This window comes from Hibiscus syriacus, unplaced genomic scaffold, assembly GCF_006381635.1.
Source record: "Hibiscus syriacus cultivar Baekdansim isolate YM2019G1 unplaced genomic scaffold, ASM638163v2 tig00110391_pilon, whole genome shotgun sequence".
NCBI classification, from domain to species: domain Eukaryota; kingdom Viridiplantae; phylum Streptophyta; class Magnoliopsida; order Malvales; family Malvaceae; genus Hibiscus; species Hibiscus syriacus.
In genome coordinates this window covers 607,042-617,498 of record NW_024062719.1, presented here as the reverse complement: position 1 = coordinate 617,498, position 10,457 = coordinate 607,042, and the positions used below count along the sequence as shown (strand labels likewise).

General features: G+C 42.6%; 1 pseudogene; it reads right to left on the bottom strand.

The window, feature by feature from the left end:
• Positions 1 to 5,433: 5,433 nt before the first annotated feature.
• LOC120123146 lies at positions 5,434 to 10,257 on the bottom strand (annotated as a pseudogene).
• Between the last annotated feature and the right edge of the window lie 200 nt (positions 10,258 to 10,457).

Genomic DNA, 10,457 nt, shown 5'->3' with positions numbered 1-10,457 from the left:
TAGAGCAGGAAGTTACTGAGCCGGTTGCACCGAGAATGGTTCGCACACGAAATGGGGGGATCGACAAGCTCTCACAGAGGTGTAGAGCAGGAAGCTACCGAGCCAGTTGTACAAGAGACTGGTTCGGTTGATCGACGGAAGCTAGAAGAGATCGAAGCCGCACTAGCTGCCCTTAGAGCTCATATGATATCTGGTGATCGTATGAGGAGAGTAGAGGAGACCCAAGAAGATTTGCTCGAGACAGTGACTGATTTGGGCAATGAGGCAAGAGATGCCATAGGCGTGATACAACTTGGGTATGATGAGCTGAAGGCTCAAGTCAGTGTGCTTCAGGCAGCGGTAGCTAGTTTGACCGCAAACCCTATTAAAAGAGTGGGCGTACGAGCCAAGATCCCTGATCCTCAACGCTTTGATGGAGCGAGGGATGCTAAAGAGCTTGAGAATTTCTTATTTGACATAGAGCAGTATTTTCGAGCTATACGCACGGAGTCTGAGGAAGATAAGGTGGCAATGGCTTCGATGTATCTAGGTGGTGATGCCAAGTTATGGTGGCGGTCCAAGTTCAAAGATGGAGTGTGCTCCATTACGACTTGGGATGCGTTAAAGAAGGAGTTGAAGACCTCCTTCCTCCCCGAGAATGTTGATTACAACGCTCGTAAGAAGCTAAGGGAATTATCCCACACTGGGACTATACGGGAGTATGTGAGAGAGTTCTCAACCTTGATGTTGGATATAAAGGATATGTCAGAAAGAGATAAGTTGTTTCATTTTCTTGAAGGGCTCAAGCCATGGGCTAGACTCGAGTTACAGAGACAGAAGGTTCAAGATTTGACAGTAGCGATAGCTGCTGCCAAGTGCCTTAATGATTATAACGATCATCCTGGAAAGCGCAAGACGCCTTCTGTGAGTGGAGCTAACACCCAACAGGTTAGTGGGAACAAGTTGGCTCGAGGGGAGAAGACATCGAGTTGGGGAGCAAATAGAAGAGTCCCTGGAAGAGACCCAGCTCAAAATAAAGTCCCTACTGGTCCTGGATCGAGCAATGGAGGGAATAGACCCTCGTTAAGGTGTTTTCTTTGCAATGGACCTCATCGGGTTGCAGAGTGTCCACAACGAAGTGCTTTTAATGCCATGGTTGCAACAACAAAGGACGGAGAAAGAGTGAACGCTCCGATGGGAGATACTGAGCCTGAGCCGGCTAGAATGGGCTCCATCCGATTCATAACTGCATTACAGTCTCAATTGAGTAACTTGAGAAAAGAACCAGAGAGGGGATTGATGTATGTGGACATCTCAGTAAATGGGAAAACCTCTAAAGCTCTAGTCGACACAGGGGCCACAGATACGTTTATCTCTCCTGAGAAAGCGGAGAGATGTAAGTTGATTGTCACCAAGGAGGTGGGACAAATGAAAGCAGTTAACTCTGCCGCTTCAATGATATGTGGTGTGAAGAGGGTCAGTATCAAGCTTGGGTCTTGGGAAGGAAGTGTAGATTTCACTGTTTCCCATATGGATGATTTTGACGTGGTATTAGGGCTCGATTTTATGATGGCATCCCAGGTGATTCCTGTTCCGGCATCAAGTTGTTTAATGTTCATGGGAGAGCAGCCATGTGTGGTACCAGCTACGATTCTCCCTCGTCCTAGGAAGAAGATATTGTCCGCTATCCAATTTAAGAGAGGGATGAAAAAGGGGGAGCCCTCCTTCTTAGTCTTTCCAATTTCCAAAGAGGATGACAATCTTGGCATGGTGCCCAGGAATGTTCAAGAAGTGCTGAGAGACTTTGAGGATGTAATGCCGGGTGAATTGCCGAAAGAGTTGCCCCCTAGACGGTTGGTGGACCATGAGATTGAATTAATTCCGGGAGTAAAACCTCCTGCGAAATGCCCATATCGGATGAGTCCTCCGGAGTTGGCAGAGTTGAGGAAACAATTGGATGAGTTGCTCCAAGCAGGATTTATTCGACCCTCGAAGTCACCTTTTGGGGCACCTGTGTTATTCCAGAGAAAAACATGATGGGAGTTTGAGATTATGTGTTGATTATAGAGCATTAAACAAAGTGACTGTCAGGAATAAATATCCCATTCCGTTGATTGCCGATTTGTTCGACCAGCTGAGTAATGCTAAGTATTTCACGAAGTTGGATCTCAGGTCGGGATACCATCAAGTGAGAGTGGCCGAAGGGGATGAGCCAAAGACGACATGTGTAACTCGGTATGGAGCATTTGAATTTCTTGTTATGCCTTTTGGACTAACCAATGCTCCCGCTACTTTCTGCACTTTGATGAACCAGGTGTTCCATGACTATCTCGATAAATTCGTAGTCATCTACTTGGACGATATAATGATTTTTAGCAATTCTATAGAAGAGCACTTGGAGCATCTTCGGTTGGTGCTGACGAGATTACGGGAAAATCGGTTGTTTGTGAAGAAGGAGAAATGTGCTTTTGCCCAAACGCAAGCCCAATTTTTGGGCCACATCATTGAACGAGGGCGCATTCGTATGGATAAAAGAGAAGGTGAAGGCTATCCAGGAGTTGCCGACCCCACAAGATGTTAGTGAGCTTAGATCTTTCCTTGGTTTGGCCAATTATTATAGACGATTCGTAGAAGGTTATTCTCGTAGAGTAAAGTTACTCACCGATTTGCTAAAGAAAGGCTGCGAGTGGGTTTGGTCCAAGGACTGTCAAGAGGCCTTTGACGATTTAAAGAAGGTTGTAATCAGTGAACCAGTGCTTACCTTGCCAGACCTGGAAAAACCTCTAGAAGTAGAGACAGACGCATCCGACTATGCCATTGGAGGCGTACTCTTACAGGACAAACATCCCGTGGCGTTTGAGAGTAGGAAGCTAAATGAAACTGAAGCGAGATATACGGCTCCAGAGAAAGAACTTCTCGCAGTAATTCATTGTTTGAGGATTTGGAGGCATTATTTGTTGGGTTCCAAATTTGTGGTAAAGACCGATAATACAACAGTTAGCCACTTCCTTACACAATCGAAACTAACAGCAAAGCAAGCTAGATGGCAAGAGTTTCTGGCCGAGTTTGACTTCAACTTTGAGCATAAGGCAGGGAAAAAGAATCAGGTTGCTGACGCTTTGAGTCGCAGGGCAGATTTGGCAGCACTCCGATGTGTGGCCCCTATATCCGCTAGTAGAGTGTCCAGTGAAATTCGTCAGCTCCTTGTGAACTTTTCCAAGCAAGATCCGCAAGTGGAGGCCCTTATGGAGATGGTTAAAAAGGGTGTTTCGAAATGTTTTTGGATAGAAAATGGCTTATTGATGACAAAGGGGCCACGAATGTTTGTTCCTCGAGCTGGAAATCTACGACAGAAGCTGTTGAAGGAATGTCATGATACCCCATGGGTCGGGCATCCTGGTTGGAGGCGTACTGTTGCTTTGTTGGGACAAGGGTATTATTGGCCTCAAATGCGCCAAGATGTGATGGATTACACCAAGACATGTCTTATCTGTCAACAAGATAAGGTAGATCGACAGAGGATTGCTGGGTTGCTCGAGCCACTACCCGTACCCGCCGGACCTTGGGAGAGTATCTCCTTGGATTTTATATCACGCTTGCCTCGAGTAGGAGATCTTGGATCAATTTTGGTGGTAGTGGACAGGTTCTCGAAGTACGCCACTTTTATACCAGCATCAAAGTATTGTTCGGCGGAAGAGACTGCTAAGTTGGTGTTCAAACATGTGGTGAAATATTGGGGCATTCCTCATAGCATAGTCAGTGACCGAGATGGAAGATTTATTGGGAAATTTTGGAAAGGATTGTTCCAGTTATTGGGGACACAACTCAACTTTTCATCGAGTTACCACCCTCAAACATATGGTCAGACTGAGCGATTTAATGGACTCTTGGAGGAGTACCTGAGGCACTTTATTCAGGCCAATCAGAAGAACTGTCCTCCATTATTGGATGTGGCGCAATTATGTTTTAATTCACAAAAGAGTTCGTCTACTAATAAAAGCCCTTTTGAACTGGTGACAGGTCAGCAGCCAAGACTTCCTCACACTGTGGATGAGACCTCTCAAGGTAGATGCCCTTGTGCCTTAAATTTTGTGGGGGAGTGGAAGCAGAATATGGAGATTGCCAAGGCTTACTTAGAGAAAGCAACGAAGCGTATGAAGAAATGCACAGATCGTAACAGGCGAGACCTACACTTTCAGGTTGGAGATTTGGTGCTAGTCAAGTTGATGCCAGAACAACTTAGATTTTTGCGCCAGAGGGATCGTCGCTTGGTGCGTAAGTACGAGGGTCCAGTCTCAATAGTAGCAAAGGTGGGGAATGCTTCGTACAAAGTTGACCCTCCTACTTGGATGAGAGTTCACCCTGTCTTCCATGTGAGCAATTTGAAGCCGTTTCACACCGATCCCAATATCGATAATCAGAGTATGTCTGCCAGGGAGTCAATCGGCACACAACCACCCTCACAGCGTCATGTTGACGAGATTCTAGCAGGGAGAATTGTTAAGGTGGGTGGAAAGCAAAGACGGGAGTATCTAGTCAAGTGAGGAGGCTTTGATCAGGTAGAGAACACTTGGGAAAGAGAGTATGATCTCAGGGAATTCAAGCAAAAGATTGAAGAGTTTCAGGCCAAGCAGTCGACGAGGACGTCGACAAATTAGGTGGGGGAGATTGTCGTGACCGTCCCTTTTATGGGGCCACAACCGGGTAGGTACGCCAAGACCAACCATGTATAGGGCCTAGTGGCAGGGTAGAATAAGCTTGTCCTCTTTTCAAGCATTTTAATGTTTTAGGTAGGGAGTGGGGGTATGACTTACTGTCTCCTTTTCGAGCATTTCAACGTCTATAAGTAGCATTTCTGTTATTTTGTTTTCGCATATATGTAGGGGATGGACAGCCGACAGAGTTTGGGCTGATCCACAGGTAAAGGTACGTGTCTTGTGAACATCATCGAGGGCCACCCCTACGGCCTAATCGATGGTGTGGGTGAGTCTTCTGTAACCCGATGTTTCTTTTATTAATAAAATATTTTTCTCTCGGAGAAGTCCGGGGGTTGAGGTGTGCATCCGCTATACCCTACGGGCTCGGATTATTGGTCGAAGGACCATGTGGCTATAAAGATCTAACGCGATGTTTGTTTATGCTTAATCAGATCTACGAGATTGAGGCTGACTTGGTTGGGAAGCGTCCCTTTCGAGTGCCACACGGATTAGCAACCGAACCAACTAGGCTAAGTCCGTGACACCTTGCGCCTTTAAAAACCGAGGTCAGCATTGTGATTCATCTGGCATCAAAACCCTCAATGTTCTTGAGAACAATCCCAGTACAGTAGCAGAAGGAACACAATTTGTCGGGTTAAATCCGATCATCAAGGTTTCCTCCTAACTTTGCGTCATGGAGCTATCTTTCTCAGTAAAACTCTAGTTACAGTTGAAAACGAATGCGAAAATATATAGGATAGAGGAGGATCAGTCAAGAACCTGATGCGATGACTACAAAAACATCATCAAGAGACCATTTTCTTCCAACTTCCTTGGAGGGTTGATAACTGCACGCTCGGAATTCGCTAGGCGATAGCCGATAACAATTTCTTTTCTTCGGCGACTCCTAATCATTATTTCGTAAAAGCATAGCTCTTCCTGGTCGAATAAGTAGAATTCTGCAGGTTTGATGCACATCTCATTCCCCTGCAAAAGAGAGAAGTTATAAACTAAGCAAACTTTCCGTGGCTCTCACGTTACAACAGTAGTCGATTTTCTCCAAAAACATTCATCATAATCAAAAAGGAAAGCCAAAAGGAGGGGCGTGAGAGTTACCTCCTCTGCAAAAAGCCCCTCAAGAACACGGTTTATTTGCTTGTCTTCAGCCACCATTGCCAGAGCCATACTTACAAGCTCATCGGACAGAACATAGTCACTGATTCTCGAGACTGAAACCAGGTTCCCTGTCCTAGAGTCCAGAATTTCACTAATGATTATCGATTTATCCGAAGCTTGCTGCATTTCACAGATCCAGGAGCTGTGAGAGAATCCAGCAAGCCGTAAAGAAGTCGACTTTCTATCTTTGTAAGGGAGACGTTTTGACTGCAATCCGCAACGCAAACAATAGTAATAGTAATGATCAGGACTGGGGAATCTCACATGTAATCAGCCTAATGCTACCTCGAAATATTGTTTATGCCACTTAATAAAACGATAACCAAAATCTTCAATTACTAATTCCATACTCTTTTATCATTTGCCTTTTTGGTGGTCTGTTCATGTTAGCATTTGAGTTCAGTCAAATGGTTAATACGTACCTGGTATTATCCATCAACAAGAAGCTAAAAGATGCCAGTTTACAAAGTAAATTGTCTCATATTATCAGGGATTTTGGAAAGCGAGTTTGTTGGCATAATCCGAAAGATAGCATAACACTTGCCTGTATGTCTCGAATTAGGAGAAGGGTTGCAAGAGAACTAGAGTCCGAATGCACTGCAGAGTCCTCCAGTGATTCATCTGCAAGAATTAAAATCTGTCCTTTAGAGTTAGTAATCAGCTGACTTACAATAGGAGCGAGTGATTGAATACTGGAGTGAGGACCAGGTGCAGAGATTAAAGGTTTTTCGGAGTTACGCCGACTAAAAGAGGGAGAGTCTGGAGAGAGGATATAACAACTTACAGAATCAAAAGTCTCCAAAGGAAGGCTTTCCAAGTGCCTTCTAATGACAGCATTTCCCTCACGGTGGACTAGTTTAATGTTCTCTAATCCAGAAATATCAAGTCCTCCATCAATTAATTTCCTCTCTTTCTTTTTCTGTAACCTCATTAAACATCCACAGTTCTGAACCTGGCGCGAGAAATGCCTCCAGAACCTAAAAACTTAAACACGGGTTCACATATCATTATCGAGCAGGATGAGACTGGATCTTCTAGGAAATAGAAAATCCAATCTCTTAATTTCTGTTATCACTCTTTAAGGTCCATAAGTTTTGAATTCAATTGGTGTCTCTGTATGTAGATTATATAACAAAATGGACATTGAGAAAGAACAGTATATAGTTTTGAACAATAAGCAAATGCATTACCATAATCATATCATGAATATCGCGTCGCCAACCACAGAAGAGTATCCTCTCAGGATATTTTGGAAGTTCAGGTACTTCTGGAAAGCTAACTCTACGTACCTGCATGTAGTTTGTCAAACAAGAACAGATACCTAAGGACCATTGTTCTAGACTTCTAATATAAAGAATAGGAAGGGTTATAAAAAGCACATGATTACCATCAGTAAATCCTGCATAGATAAAGTTTTCAATAAAAAAAAATTAGCTTTAGAACTTGTCAACCTGCATGTATACATCTATTTTGCAGCTAGAGATATAATGGAAAGTGAAATTACTTGTGGAAGAGGACAAGGAGAGTAAGTGTCATCATCCTCGGCTATAACAAGAACTTCGTCCCCTTCTTTTAGTACATAATTATCATCTGGATTTATGATTATCTTGCCATTATCTGCAGCAACCTTTACTCCAGAAGGAATTGCATCAGGAAATGAAATGAGCACATCTTCAAACTGCATACCATCCATCTGAGGCCACCTTTTGATGTAAAACTCATCATTCTCAAACCCCAATATATCCTCCCATATCTGATGATTGAAAAACAAAAATCAAACTAAAGGGAAAGAAATATATTCTCAATTTACAAAGAATCAGAGATAATTGTTTTCTTAGTACTCTGAAGATGTGCAACCAATCCAAAGTTTACAAAAATCTATATAAAAAACGAGGAACCTAAATCATAATAGTCATATTATTCAAATTAAAATGGGAAATGGGGTAGCTTCAATGTACTTCATGCAGTTTAAAGGTGCAACTTAAATAAGAGTAACCTGTGCAAGGCCAGGTTGTAGAGCACACTGTATCATCAAGAGGCCAATCACATCATGTGCAACAACAGTTTCTATGAGATCTCCTCCAACAAGCTTTACCAGGGGCTCATTGTCAAGGTCACTCATTTCAACCACAACATGACCCTTCAAACCCTCCTTTACTCCAGTTAGACTGAGCACAACCCTCAAGGCACGAGCATCACTCTGGAAAAAGAATACAGAATCACCAATGTTTTCTAAGAAAAAAAAGTTGAAAAACATGATCTAAATAAAAGTTCAGCAACCTGATCTGCATTTTCATCAGATGCTAATACAATGATGGCACGTGCTTTCGAGACAGAGACCTGTAATTGGAAGAATATAAATATCCATGTAAGTATGTAACCCTCAACTGATTTAAGATCTCAACATAAAAGAAGTAAACGATAATGATGTCAAATTACCTTCTTTAAATCAGCAAGTATCAAAGGACTTCCACTCCTGCATATGACAGATGTTCCCATAAAGTCAAATTCCAGCTTTGCTATATCTATCTCCATTTCTTCTTTATCTCTTTCTGCAAGTACGACAACCACTCCGCCACCGACACTTTTGTTCGCTATTGCTAGTTGCTTCAAAAGTGAACCCTACAATAACAAATATGATTACTTAAACCCCAAGCTTTCTGTCTTGAAGCCCTTTAACTTTAGTCATCTAAAATTAGAGATTCAGTATCAGCTCAGGGCTGCCTAGGAATATCATTCAGTTTGACAAAAAAAAGTAGATACAAAATTTAGAGAATTACCAATTTGTCATTCCATCCAAGAATAAGCGTATGGTTCTTTTCAATGACTTCACTCTTCCCCTTTCGGAGTGAATCAACCTTTTCTGAGATGGCATCCGAGACGAGTCCTAGCATCATTGCAAATATCAGCATGCCTCCTGAACTTATAGAAACAGAGACAATCCTGGGTCCAATTCCAACACTATCAGCATGATTTCCAGAATCAGCCACAAATGTCCATGAGAGCCAAAGAGCTTCGGTAAGGCTTTCAACAGTGACTGCATACAAGGCCAAGCCACCAAATGCTATAAGAAATATTGTTGCGAAAAGTAGTGCAAGAAGCTTTGCATAAGGATATACAGAGAAACAAACATCCACCATATATGCGATTCTCTTCTTCAACAGAACCTCCTCCTTATTAGACATTGTTCTTTTGGAGATAATCTTTATTTGAGGAATATAATCAAGACATTTGTACAACACAAAAGGAAGCATGAGGGTGAACATCACGGTGTATAAAGCAACAGTTTTACTGTCAGCATTACCGAAAAGTTTATACGAACTGTCATCTTCAGGCGGCAAAAATTCATTGCCATTGTTACCTACAACATCGGTTTCACTACACCATCGAAGAAGGTTAATGTTCTCTACCTGCAAGCAGATGCCATTAATTAATTGTTTACCACAATCAATGTAGCAGGTCATAGCATAATGCCACCGAAAAGCATTTGAAAGTCTTACGAAAAAAAGTTTATAAATTCACTTACCTCTAGTCTTGCAACTTTATTCCGCAGATGATTCACATAAGTTAAAGGATATATACAACTGAGAATAATCTGCAAATATATATAAAACAAAAAACTTTTTTAGAACTCAGAACCATAATATTAAACCAATAAAAAGTATATAAATTACCACTTTTGCTTTATCATTTTAATTTAAGCTCTCATTTATAAAAGTTGTGTTTTAAAAGAATAATCATAACTACCAAAAAGAAGTTGAAATAACGCTTCAATTTCATCCCTCGGATCCTCCTCGAGCTCGATGAACTCACTGAACTCCTCTCAGTTGTCGTCGAAGAGACGATTTTGACTTCCTCCTTGTTTGAAGGAGTGTTACTCTGCTGCTTCTCATCCACCACCTTACCTTGAATCCTTTCCGCTAATCTCTCTCCACTTCCTCGAACCGGCGGCCTCGATGCCGGCTTAATCGTCACCACCCTATTCCTCGCCGCATGAACCCCAAGAAACGAGGGATACATCCAATCCCTATCTGACATACTATTCACAACACCAACGTTATTAACGTTATTAGGACTACCAGAAGCAACATTCACTTCGCTACTGAGCTTATCGGAGGAGGCATTGGTGTCAACGGATGAGCGTCGATCGGACGACAGGGTGACGCGACGAACGGCGGGGAAAAGTGGGCCAGGAAAGGTCGTCGTGGGCCGCGGATCATCCGATTCTACAGTCTTGAACTTCTTCAGTACAGGTGGCCTGTCGGCTTTTCGGGAGCTAGGGTTTTGAGGTGATCGAGTTGAAGTTGATTCTCCGGAGCCACCGTTGCTTGGCATTTCGAAGCTTTTCTGAAGAAGAAGATGAATTAGCTCTCAATAAATGAATTCAAATCGCCAAAACCATTGGAAATGAAAAATGCAAAAACAAAAAAATGAGTTAGAAAAAGATGCCTAGATTCAGTGGGGGAGCTTGTGCTGCAGTTTGTATCTGATTTGACCTCTTTATTAAAAAGAGGAGCGACAGAGTAGATCAGGGCCGTTGAAAAGTAGGGAAGGGGAACTGACGTTGACGGTTGATGCGCTTTAGGACAGTGATCAGTTAATTTA